The 11,625-nt window shown below is 45.4% G+C and overlaps 1 pseudogene; it reads right to left on the reverse strand.

Moving 5' to 3' along the window:
* Window positions 1–10,135: 10,135 nt before the first annotated feature.
* Window positions 10,136–11,391, reverse strand: LOC133768019 (microfibrillar-associated protein 3-like; annotated as a pseudogene).
* Between the last annotated feature and the right edge of the window lie 234 nt (window positions 11,392–11,625).

Here is an 11,625-nt window from a genome sequence, read left to right on the forward strand (position 1 = left end):
ATCATTTTTGTCTAATTCCTTACTTTTAGTTTAACAAGATATTCCAGCCCCTATTTTTGTTTTTTTGACCTAGTACTTCTCCCTCCAAGAAGCTCCAATTGTAATACTTCCTTTTAGTGGGCAGCAATACTTAGAAACAAGATCTGAGAGGAAATATTTGGCAGGTGATTTAATATTGAGGCTATACACGTAAAGAACTGGTTTAATAGTGAGTCCATGAAAACATCCAGAAAATATTTTCTTACATTAGAAAATATGAAGACATTAAGGGCATTTCTTTCTATTTATTTATTTATTATTTGACAGGTAGAGTTAGACAGTGAGAGAGAGAGAAAGGTCTTCCTTCCATTGGTTCACTCCCCTAATGGCTGCTATGGCTGGCACTGCACCGATCCGAAGCCAGGAGCCAGGTGCTTCCTCCTGGTATCCCATGTGGGTGCAGGGCCCAAGCACTTGGGCCATTCTCCACTGCCTGCCCAGGCTACAGCAGAGAACTGGACTGGAAGAGGAGCAGCGGGGACTAGAACCCAGTGCCCATATGGGATGCCGGCGCCACAGGCGGAGGATTAACCAAGTGAGCCACAGTGCTGGCCCCTAAGGGCATTTCTTAAGAAGTGCTACAAAGAGTTTTATTTTTACATTCAATCAATTGCAAAGCAATAGAGTAAGAACCATTGACCTGGCCCTAATGGAAGATTCTATTGAATATTGAGGCCGGAGGCAGGAAATTTTCAAGATAGGAAGAAGTTAGAACCATAGGAGGAGGGACAGTCTTTGGGAGTCCTCACCTTTTAGAAAACTGGTCAGTCACACCAGACAACCTTGCTTTGAAAGAGTGGCTGTTTTTATCACCTGGGCTTAGCTAATTACAAAACTTGGTTAATATTCCAAGCCTGATATGATTTTGGAGGTCATTTTTGGGTTTTGGCTCAGGCCCCATTCCAGGAGTCCAACCCTGTCTGTGGGATCAGATTTCCCTGCCATACACTGAACTTGGATTTTCCCTTGTCCACCCTGAAGCTTTACATGGCTTGGTCTCTGGTATTTGGGATGGGATACATGGCAGAGCTAGGAGGAGCTCTGGCCCTTGTACTCCTTAATTTTACCTCTCTTGATGATCTTAATGGACTTTCTGTACAGCTCTTAGTCTCTTCCTCACAGGGCCTCAGTTTCCTTATTTGTAAGATAAGAGGCTACAGCCAAATTATCTCTAAGTTCTCTCTTCCAGCTTTCATGTTCTATGAAACCTTATCTGCCTAAAATCTTTAAAGTGCAAATTAAACTCACTGATCAAGATAAATTACCAGAGGAGCTGGATGTATTACAGAATTAAAGTCTTCAGAGCCCCCAGAAGGCCTGATTTCTGGAGCGTGCTTTCTTTTTACAGCTGTGAAGAGAGAGGAATCAGCACATGAGCTATAACTTCATATGACTAATGGTAACCATGGCGACCACTAAATATTCCTTCTAGACCTTGCATCTGCACAGCTCACTGAAGCAGAGGAAATAAACGTTGCTGCTTTGAAAAATGACAAAAATAATCTGAATCAGCTACAGGCTGGGAACGAAAGGAGAGATTTTATACCTGAAGGTCAAGCCATTTCATCTCATTATCTTCTCGGGGTTTTGTTTAACCTCAGAAGGCACCTGATGCCAACTGAATGGATAGGTCACAGACCCAGGGGGTTTAGCATTAGGCTACTGAAACACTTGACTAATTTTTAAGGAGTCTTCTGGGGTGCTGACAATGTTTTCCACGTTAGTGCGATGACCCCTATGTTGAAATGCTCAAAGTGAACACTGAACACCAAAAGAAGGTCCTCTAGGCATCCACAGCTCTTGGTGTCAGGTCACATTACCGGTTTCAGGGAGGAGTGACTAGAAGACTGGTCAAGGTCAGAGAGGGCCCGGGAAACCAGACAGAGACCAATAGTGAGGAGGTTTCCATGCACAAGTACAGGAGGATGGAAAGACGTGATGAGGCAGGCTAGGGAGCAGAACTCGTGCTTTGAGAGTAGGAATATGGGTAGGATAACTGGGCCACATGAAACCTGTGAATTAGAGAGGACAGACAACTGATAGATAACACTTTGGGTAAAGAATACAAAACTGGTAGCAGATCCCAGAACAGCTATGCAGGGCAAATAAATGAACTGAATTGGTTGTGAATGGTTGGAATCTTTGAGGACCCCGGAAATGAGGATGGTCTTTCTAAAGAGGATGGCCTATTATTGCTATGGAGCCGTGCAGATCCAGAGCTCACATTTGTCCAGGGAAGCAAGAAGTCTGATGTTTTTAAAATGTGCATATGGTTAGCTTTGGGAATAAAATTAGGAAATGCTTGGGAAATTAAACGCTGTACAGTGAACCACACAATTACCAGGAGACCACAAATGCCACAAACTCAGTCAAGTTGATCTGGCTCTGGAACCTTGGGGGAGGCCTGGCTGTCTGTCATGGTCCCCGAGGAAGCTTACACTTAAGTAATTACGTTGTGTTTGGTTTGGAGGAAAGGCGTGCCAATGGAAGGAAGATGATCTGCAGGCAGTATGTATGTGCAGTCCAGAGGGAGGCATGCTGCAGTCTGGATCCAGGACAGGGGGCTGTGAGCATCTTTCTGAATGGCTTTCAGTCTTACTAGCCATCTCCTACAGCTTGCTTCTCAGCTATTTTCAAGTTGAAGTACAAGACACTATCACCAAGAACACAGCACAGAGCTAGTTCTGTGCTTCAGTCTAAGTCCAGGATCTGCAGATCATTCATGAACACCTGACTACTGTGAGGGGACAGAGAGCTGGTGGCAGTCCCTCAGGGGTGAGAAGTCAACTTGCTCACCTCCTGCTGGCTGTATTGCCCCACAGGGAGCTATTCTGAGTCCCTAGTGGTAAGAATGCTCGGCTGTCAGTGGGAAGCCACGGATAACTTTACCAGTTCCGAAAGAACAATTACTTTCCAGATTAAAAGATTGTTAAAGGGAAATCTGAAAACTTGAAAAAAAAGAGAAGAGCTTGTAAAAGGTGAAATAGAGATGAAGAGACATTTCATAGAAAATGGTCAGTAAAATGTCTTGTGGGAAATTACTTTGATGCAACTCTGGGCAAAGGAATTTCACTCTTTGAAGGTTCAAGTTTTCAAGTCTGCTGAAATATACCAACAATAGAGAGAGTAACAGCAGAAAAAACATATGCATTTATTAATGTGTATAGCAGCCACACAAAACATGAAACTCAAGCAAAGACCAAATGGTTGAAGCTTAAATACTTTCTTCACAGGGGAGAAAAAATGAGGGAGGACTGTTGGCACTTTTAGAGGGGAAGTGTTTGACTTTCGGGTGCAATGAATGGGTCTGAGGACAAGCAGCGGCCTAAGATAAAGTTCCTCTGGGCTCTAGGTGTGGTGCTTGATTTTCAGAATCTTTCTTGGCGATAGGAATTTAGTCTTCAGGTGGTAATGAAGTTTCAGTAAACAGATGAAGAGTGACTGTGTTCCTCTTTGGCTGATCTGGTCTTTAGGGAGATAAGGGAACTTCAGGAAAAGTCCTTTCCTGCCTTTCCAGATGGAAAGAACACGGAGAAGCTGGAGTGGACAAGAAACGTTAGACCTTGAACCTGTGTCTTTAGTTTAGCATGACAAAGCATCACAATTTGGGGGTACTATCTTCTGAGCTCTAACACAATGGAAATATACAACTATCACACCAGGCCAATCTCTATGGTGGCTTACAGATCAAATGAATATGCTAGAATCACATAGTTCATTGAATCAATGAAAACACAGAAACCAAGGGAAGGGAGACCATAGTTTGCATAAGGCAGGGAAGTCTAAGTTAACATCACACCAACAGCCCAGAGGAACTCTGTCCCAGGCTCTTGTTTCTCATTCAGCCCATTCATCTCTCCTAAATATCATTTACCCTCCCTCTACATTGCCTACCTACCCTATTTCCTTCTTCCCTATGTAGAGGTCTTTAAGCTTCTAAATCTCACTGGGCTATTGGCACTACAATGCTGTGAAGCCCCCATACACACATTAAATTTCTGTGCATTTTTTTCTTTTGAATCTGTCTCTTGTACACTTATTTAGCAGCCTCAGTGATTGAGTGTTCAGAAGGCAGAGGGAAATTTCCCTTTCCTACACAATCTTGGAAGCCAAGGGGCTCTATAAATCCTTGCTGAAACCAAAGGGGCTGCTCGTATGCCAAAGGTGACAATGTTTGAGTATAGCCATCCTAGAAGGGAGAGTGAGGGGATGAAAGCTGGAGTAGCTCCTGCCATTCAGGATGGAAGATAAGGGTGAGAAAGCGTGCTTAGTCCCGTGTGCTTCCACTGCGAAGCGTGGTGGTGTTGTCGGGAAGCCCAAGTGCCATTCTGAGTCCCCTGTTTGGGATCCTGTCACTTCAAGTGGGATTTACAGCCTCGCAGCTACCTGCCCCTTTCTTTCAGTCTGCACTTCTAAGGGGTTTGCCTGTGTGCCTGTTCGTTTTCAGATGTCTAATTCTGACTCAGAAAATTGCTGGTTTCAACTCTTTTGCCAGATGGCTGAGGAAGGAGCAATTGACTGTTAGTGCTAACTGCCTGTGTCAGAGCCCAAAGCAGCAATTCCAATTAACATAAAAAGCAGAACAGATCGCCTAACAAATATAAAAGATATAAATGTAAAATATGGGGGAAGGTCACTTCAACCTGGCTGCGAAAGACTCCTCCCAGACACTGGCCTCACTGTCATGTTCCCCTGGGGCACATAGAGGAATGAGAGGGGAATAGAGATCAATTCCCATGAGACCCTCCTCTCCAGACAGCACCTGGGCCCTTGATTACTTTCCACTTCGCTGAAAAGGAGCAGTCCTCAAAGTCACATGGCAGAAATCTTTTGTTCATTTGTTTGGGTGGATGGAGCACACCATGGTTGCTTTCAGCAGAACCTCCTCTTCTGGTCTCAGGTTTATTTCCTAGAAGTGAGTGGTGCTAATCTCTAAGTGGAATATATAAAGAACTCTGAAAATGTTTACTTTCGCTTTTGGAAAATTTATTTGTTGATGACTATGATGCTTTAAGTGGTCAAAATAAAAATGAAGTTTCTCGATGGAGATATATTGCTCCCAACCTTTCGTCTGCTCTGTCTCTTTATACCCTAAAAAAAAGTAGTCATTTTAGTCTCCTGCTTTTTTTCCAGTGTTTCTCAATGCATATGGTCTTATTTCTTCTTTTTATTTCCCAGAAAAGATGTCTTATTACCTTGTACCATGCTTTTTTTGGTTACTAAACAATGTATTTTGGAGGCCTTTCCATATTAATACATAATGTCCTAATTCTGCTTTACCTTGGTGTTATATTCCTTCATATCCATGTAGCACACATAGTTCATTTAACCAAGCCTCTATTTTTGGACATTTGAGTTGTTTGTAGTTTTTTTTACTTAATAAGCATTTTTCCAGTGTACATATATGAGAGATGTACATATACATATAACATGCATCAGAGTAACTTTAAGAAGTATTCTCAGAAGTAGCATTGTGGTTCAAATGCATGTGTAATTTTGGTTTGGAAGATAATGCCAGATACCCTTCCATGGGGGTCGGCTCTTTCGCATTTTGTCCTATATAGTATTAGAGTGCTTATTAACCTGCAGCTTCAGTAACTGTTGTCAAGTGTTTTTATTTGTTTATTTATTTATTTTTTGTTTTGCTTCAAAAAGATTATCTCTTTTATCCACGGCTTGGGAGAGGGCTCCAGGGTACTTAAAAAGCTGTGCAGTGGGGGCTGGCATTATAGTGCAGCAAGTTAACCTACGACTTGCCAAACGGAGTCTTAGCTGTTCTGCTTGTCATCCAACTTCCTGCTAAAGCACTGGGAAAGCAGAAGATAATGGGTCAAGTACTTGGGCCCCTACTGCCTGTAGGGGAGGCCGGGATGGAGTTCTGGCTTCCTTAAATCTGAGAGGGAGAGAGGAGAGTTAAGGAAGGGAGGGAGGGAAGCAGGGAGGGAGGAAGAAAAGAGGGAGAGAGGAAGAGGGAGAGAGAGAAAGAAATACAGGGGGCTGGCTTGTGGTGTAGCAGGGTAAAGCCTGGACCTACAGCACTGGCATCCCATATGGGCACTGGGTTCGAGTCCTAGCTACTTCACTTTCTATCCAGCTCTCTGCTATGGCCTGGGAAAGCAGCGGAGGATGGCCCAAGTCCTTGGACCGTGCAGCCACATGGGAGACCTGGAAGAAGCTCCTGGCTCCTGGCTTCAGATTGGCTCAGCTCTGGCTGTTGCAGCCATTTGGGGAGTGAACCAGCAGATGGAAGAAGACCTCTCTCTCTCTCTCTCTCTCTCTGCCTCTACTTTTCCTCGTAGCTCTGTCTTTCAAATAAATAAAAGAAATCTTTTTTTATTTATTTGAAAGTCAGAGTTATACAGAGAGAGGAGAGGCAGAGAGAGAGAGAAGTCTTCCATCCATTGGTTCACTCCCCAGATGGCCGCAACGGCTGGAGCTGCGCCAATCCGAAGCCAGGAGCCAGGAGCCTTCTCCGGGTCTCCCACGTGGGTACAGGGGCCCAAGGACTTGGGCCATCTTCTACTGCTTTCCTAGGTCACAGCAGAGAGCTGGATCGGAAGAGGAGCAGCTGGGACTAGAACCCGTGCCCATATGGGATGCTGGTGCTTCAGGCCAGGGCTTTAACCCACTGCGCCACAGCGCTGGCCCCAGAATCTTTTTTTTTAAAGGAAGAAAAAGAAAAAAAGGAAGGGAGACTTTTTTTTTTTAACCTTTTTTTTTTTTTTTTTTTTGACAGGCAGAGTGGATAGTGAGAGAGAGACAGAGAGAAAGGTCTTCCTTTTTGCCGCTGATTCACCCTCCAATGGCCGCTGCGGCCAGCGCACCGCGCTGATCTGAAGCCAGGAGCCAGGCGCTTCTCCTGGTCTCCCATGCGGGTGCAGGGCCCAAGCACTTGGGCCATCCTCCACTGCCTTCCCGGGCCATAGCAGAGAGCTGGCTTGGAAGAGGGGCAACCGGGATAGAATCCAGCGCCCCAACCAGGACTAGAACCTGGTGTGCCGGCGCCGCAAGGCGGAAGATTAGCCTGTTAAGCCACAGCGCCGGCCTGGAAGGGAGACTTTGGAAGGCATACTTGGGGTACCTGCTAGCCTGGGGGCAGCCAGAGAGGTGAGTCAGGTCATGGACATCTTCCAGCTGAGTTTTACTTCCTCATCTAAAAGAGCCTCTCCTGGAAGTCACAGAGACAGAGTTTCTGCGGGGACAGTGCGGGTTTCTGCATAGCATCCACAGCGTGAAGAGCCAAAAGCACCTGGTTCACGTTTTTCTTCAAGGCCAGGATACCCAGGGTTTACCCCCCTCATTGTGAGTCTAGTCCTGCACATCCTGGAAGACCATGAGGTTGCCATGGCGCTGGGTTTGCATCTTCCAGACAGCTCAGTGCCCTCACGCTTCTCCTCCACCAGCTCTTGGACATGACCCAGCCTTTTAGAGCCACATGGTTGCATAGAAACAAAACCCCAGAGAGACAGTGGCTGCCATTTTGCTGGAGTAATCCTGACTGTTCTTGGAGCCAATACTTGGCCGGCAATAAGGAGAGGACCACACAAAATGGTGCTGGCCGGTCCTGGAACCTGGAGCTGCCTGAGAAGTGGCCCCAGAGGTTGCAACTGGAGAGGCACTTGGAGCGCAGTTGCAGCCTGGGAGAGAGAGAATCCTCCACTGGTTCCCTTCATACCCTACAGACAGGAGGCAGATCCGTGGGCCCGGGTTGTGCTCTGCTGCTCCTTTGGGAATTTTAGTTTATGTGTCTGGGTTGTTGATTTTGCTTTTTTTTTTTTTTTTTTTTTGTCTGATAGGTAAACTCAAGGTAGTTTTAATTTGTTTTTCTCTTATTCTTTCTATAGACAACAGTATATTCTTATTTGTCTCTGTTTTTATTATTTCTCAGAAGGATCATGACATGATGGCCAGTGCTCCACTCCCCTCCCCCCAATTTCCAAAGCAGCCTGCCTGGATGTTTCACTTTGGGGCTGCAAAAACTTCATCAGATTCTGGATTCTTTGCCTTGTCCTTGTGTGTTAGAGTTATTACTCCAATTTTCTCTATAGTAATTAGTAATTATAATAATAACCAATATGTATTGGGTACTTATAGCAGAAAAAAACTCAAACCAGGAAATTCTGCATCTTTGGGCTGCTGTTAGACAAGCTGGTTTGTGCCCAGGCACAGTAGTCTGGCACCAAAACGATTAGAGATGCCTGTGAGGATTTCCAACAGCTTTGGGAAAAAATCCCAGAGGAGAACAGGCCTTGCCTAAACGTGCTGAAGCTGTGAAGACCAGCAGGAACCATCCTGCTGTCTTTCCACCACTAGGACCGTGAGGTCCTGAGCAAGTCTCATTTGAACAATCTGTGTTTAGGTGCTCAGGTGTCAAATGGGGATAAATGCTTCTTACTTGCTTCCAGGACAGTCTCTTGAAGACCCTTCTGCTAAGATTTATGAGTATCCACATAGCACAGATTTCTCAAGCTACGTTATACCTGGGAAAATACAAACCTCACTCTAGAAACATTTATCCCAAGTATGAAATATGTATAAATTCATATAACTCAAGAATGTATTTGGTTCAAGTCCTATGGTAAACAGAATTTCTTTTTTGTTTTTAGAACTGGACAAGTGAATACATTTTTATTTGAGTATTAAAATGCCCTTCTGGGCCAAGGCGTTTTTCATTTTCATATCAGCAGCTTCCTTGGAAACAAACAAAAAAAAATTAAGAAAACAGGCCAGAGGAATGAAAAAAACCATGAGCTTAGGAACCGCTTTGGAACAGTACAAAATGACCTGCAGGTCTCAGCCCTGGTACTTGTGATGGATACCAAAGCCTCTGAAGCAAAAGTTCAAGGGAAAAATAAGGACAGAGATAGCAAAGGGGATGTACCAGGAAAAAAAAAAAAACCTGTTAGTATTAATGTAGTAATGACTCCGTTGTAAAGGAACACTGAAAGTAACGCCAAGAAGAAAGTGCAAAAAAACCAAGTATGTGCATTTGTTGTAGAATCTATCATTTGCAAAAGGAAAAAAGGAGTGCCATGTGCACTAGACAGGGCCCTTGAACTCAGAATATCTTACAGTAGTGTAATCTTTGCCAAAAATGCTTCACCAATTATAAGACCTGGCAGAAAATGGTCTCTAAAGCTGATATCAAATGGACATTTTATGTCCAATGTTATCAATCCTCCACCCTCATTTTTTCCTTTTTTAAAGATTTATTTATTTATTTGGAAGGCAGAATTAGAGGAAGAGGAAGAGGAAGAGAAAGAGAAAGATAAAGAAAGAGAAAGAGAGGGAGGGAAGGAGGGAGGGGGAGAGAGAGAGAGAAAGGGGAGGGAGAGAGAGAGAATATCTTCTATTCACTGGCTCACTTCCCAAATGGCCACAATAGCCAGGGCCTGGCCAGGCTGAAGCCAGGAGCTAGGAATTCCATCTGGGTCTCCCACATGAGTGGCAGGGACCCAGTCACTTGGGTCATTTTCCACTGCTTTCGCAGGCACACCAGCAGGGAGCTGGGCCAGAAGTGTAGAGCTCATATGGGATGCTGGCATTGTAGGCAACAGCTTAACCTGCTGTGCCTAAATCCCAGCCCCTCCCTGATGTTTCTTACATCCTTTTCTACTGGGAAGATCCAGTCACATATACAAAGGTGAGGTGTTTATCCTTTTAAAGAGGTATCACTTCTGGGGCCGGCGCTGTGGCAGAGCAAGTAAAGCCACCACCTGTAATGCCAGCATCCCTTTATGGGTGCCGGTTTGAGTCCCAGCTGCTCCACTTCCAATATAGCTCTCTGCTATGGCCTGGGCAAGCAGTAGAAGATGGCCCAGGTCCTTGGACCCCTGCACCTGCATGCGAAACCCAGAGGAAGCTTCAGATCAGTGCAACTCGGGCCATTGTGGCCATCTAGGGAGTTAACCAGTGGATGGAAGACTTCTCTCTCTTTATTTCTCTCTCTCTCTCTGGCTCTGTCTGTGACTCTGCCTTTCAAATAAATAAATACATCTTAAAAAAACAAAACAAAACAAAAAAAGGTGTCACTCCCACAGGAGAGTCTCCTGATAAGGCTTCGGGGAAAATGTGTATCGCCTCTGTTTTAAAAGGATCAGCCTCTGATTTTCTTGATTTGCATAGCATTTTGGAATTGATATGAGACACTACTTTCATAAATAATGCAGTTCTTGTTTGTCGTGCGTCAGTGCTGGCTCTGGAGTTTCCGGGTGAGCTGGCAGCATCTCCCTCTCTGATACCTCCGCAGGTGTTGGCTGTTCATATGTTAGTGTCTGTCATAGATGTTACACGGGCAGAAGGCTCTGCAGTTTCTGGACCATTCAGCTGACAGTTCTGTCTCCTCATCACCTTTGACTTCAGATTGTACACTTTCTTGGTCATCCATATGATCTTTGGACTGTGAGAATAGATACTTGGATAGCAATCTGCTGGGGCTACCAATGTAGCAATGAGGCTTCCAGGTTGGCAGTGGGAGAGGTTACTTAGCTTCAAAGAGCTGGGGATTGTGCAGCGCTCATCGCTGTCTGTGGTCTCTTGGAATGTGCTCCACAGAATTCTACCCCCGATCCTGTGGACCAACCACTCCCACGATTTCCTCTGTGATTGTCCCATAGCTCATGAGGAGAAGCAGAGGCACGCTCCTGCAAGCTCTTCAGTACAGCAGGCAAATCCTATGGGTGACTTGGGCAAGCTGTAGCATTTTGGCTGAGGTGATGATGGGGATCTGTTTGATGATATCAAATGCCTTTTGCAGCTTTTCTGTGCTTTATGTCTTTTTTAAAGATTTATTTATATGAAGGACAGAGTTACAGAGAGAGGTAGAGACACAGAGAGAGAGGTCTTCCATCTGCTGGTTTACTCCCTAGATGTCCGCAATGGCCAGCGCTGCGCCAATCTGAAGCCAGGAGCCTGCAGCTTCTTCCGGGTTTCCAGTGAGGGTGCAGGGCCCAAGGACTTGGGCCATCCTCTACTGCTTTCTCAGGCCATAGCAGAGAGTTGGATTGGAAGAGGAGCAGTCGGGTCTTGAACCGGCGCCCATATGGGATGCCAGAGCTTTAACCCACTGTGCCACAGCACCCGCCCCAATGTACTTTATATCTTAACTCACAGGTGACTCTCCATCTTCTTCAGGTGGCTGCTCATCATATACAGACAGGTAGGTTGAGGGCCATGACGATGGTGAAGGCCACAAGGCAGCAGTTGTGTAACAGACATCCACGTCTCCAGAGGCGAAGATGACTCTCAGGGTTGCCACGTGCTTCATGGGACCATAGTTATTGGAAGCAACACATTTTTCCATTGGCCTGGGAAAGATAGCTTGGTGATGTTCAGGAGACCACTATCGAGCATTTTCCATTTTCCTGACACTGCTGCACCACTCAGATTGTTACTGTGAACCCTTGCGATGGGCAGCCTGAGAGCTGCCACTCCACTCCACTCGATGCCTAATGCCTGCCAATGCCTACAAGAGCAAGCCACTTCCACTGGCAGCTCTTAGCAGTGCATAGTATACTATGGGTGGCCCCCATTGTGAATCTTCCTGCCTGAGAGAATTTCTAGAAGTAGACTTTCTGAACTGGCCTT

Source organism: Lepus europaeus, chromosome 10 (assembly GCF_033115175.1).
Source record: "Lepus europaeus isolate LE1 chromosome 10, mLepTim1.pri, whole genome shotgun sequence".
Lineage (NCBI taxonomy): Eukaryota > Metazoa > Chordata > Mammalia > Lagomorpha > Leporidae > Lepus > Lepus europaeus.